The sequence below is a fragment of the Microtus ochrogaster genome, chromosome 10 (genome assembly GCF_000317375.1).
Source record: "Microtus ochrogaster isolate Prairie Vole_2 chromosome 10, MicOch1.0, whole genome shotgun sequence".
Taxonomy (NCBI): domain Eukaryota; kingdom Metazoa; phylum Chordata; class Mammalia; order Rodentia; family Cricetidae; genus Microtus; species Microtus ochrogaster.
Window position 1 is genome coordinate 17,274,240 of NC_022016.1, and position 1,484 is coordinate 17,275,723.

Below are 1,484 nucleotides of genomic sequence, written 5' to 3' on the forward strand. Positions count from 1 at the left end.
TTGTTCATATAATTATTCATAACTACTATAGATAATATATATTTGATTAATAGCAAGATACTATTACACTCAATTTACTTTTACATGCTTGTCAGTTCTCTCTTAAACAATATATAGATTACAAATGAAAGGGAGTAAGTACAGTCAAATAAGATTTGAAGTTATAATTGATTTGCAAATATAAAGACTGCAGAAGGAAGTCCACAGAGCCTCTAGTTCTTTCTATTCATTCAATCCATTTCTCCACAGTTCAAGTGGGCCATGTTTACTTCATGTTAGGTTTATATACAGTAATCATAAGTACTATGACCTTTGTCACAATATAGTTAATGGGAACATATTTTTTTACCCTAAAGAACATCATGGTGGTATTTGTATTGGTAATATTCTTTATTTTATAAATATTCTTGCTTACTCTAACATTGACTGTACATGAAGGAGTGAGAAATAAAAACTAAAATAATGAGGAAACATTATTATTGACAAAGCTTTTAGATATTTTAAGGGATGATAAAGTGAGCTGTGTCCATCATGACTACATAACTACAAGATCCAACAAAGTCAAATATGTAAAGTCTTTTCTGTAGACAACAGAAAAATTTATATCTCATTCCTAGACAATTCAGCTCATTCAGTTCCTGTGAGATAAAAGCACACAAGCATTATCTTACAGTTCTATTATGTGGTGAATCTAGATGTAATGATGAAAAAGGACTCTCCTAGCAGAGAGTTTCAATAATTGCAGCTATATTTTATAGAGATATGGTGAATAAAATGACTTGAAATTCATATTCAGTAGAAATGGACAGATAAGTAGTATATTTCCCTGTGGGGGACATGTCTGAAGAACAGGCACATATCTTAAGAACTTTATTTTTCTTTTTAATAGCCCATAAGTGATCAATCATTATAGAACAGTTACTTGAAACTAAATAGATCAAATTATGCCTATGACGTATGGTTAAGCAGTCTTTGTCTTGAGCACCATATGCCTTGTTAAATGGGTAAAATTTAAATTGATGACAGCGTGAAGGACAGAAAAGAGACAGTTTATGAACAAGGAGCCTAGGTTACCACTTGCCAGTTCTAGCTTCCAAAGTGACACCAAGCATATCTCTTGGACACTGCTTTGAGTGGGGATGACTAAATCTGAGAATCTTCCCATCAGCTATTGCTTTTCAGAAGGAAATCTCTTTGACAGCATTCTCAGCTCAAATTCTCTCCTTTCAAATAAATACTTTTTTTTACAAGCTCATGTCTTTTATTCATGGGGCCTTTGTAGCATATGGGGCCTGCTTGTTGGGTTTTCTGTCCCACCCAGTACCCCACAGCCAGCAATCCATAAAGAAAATCACACAGACTTACCTCACTCAGGATAGTGTTTTCTATTTCCATCCATTTGTATGCAAAATTCAAGAATTCCTTGTTTTTTACTGCTGAGTAATACTCTAATATGTATATATTCCATACTTTCTTCATCCATT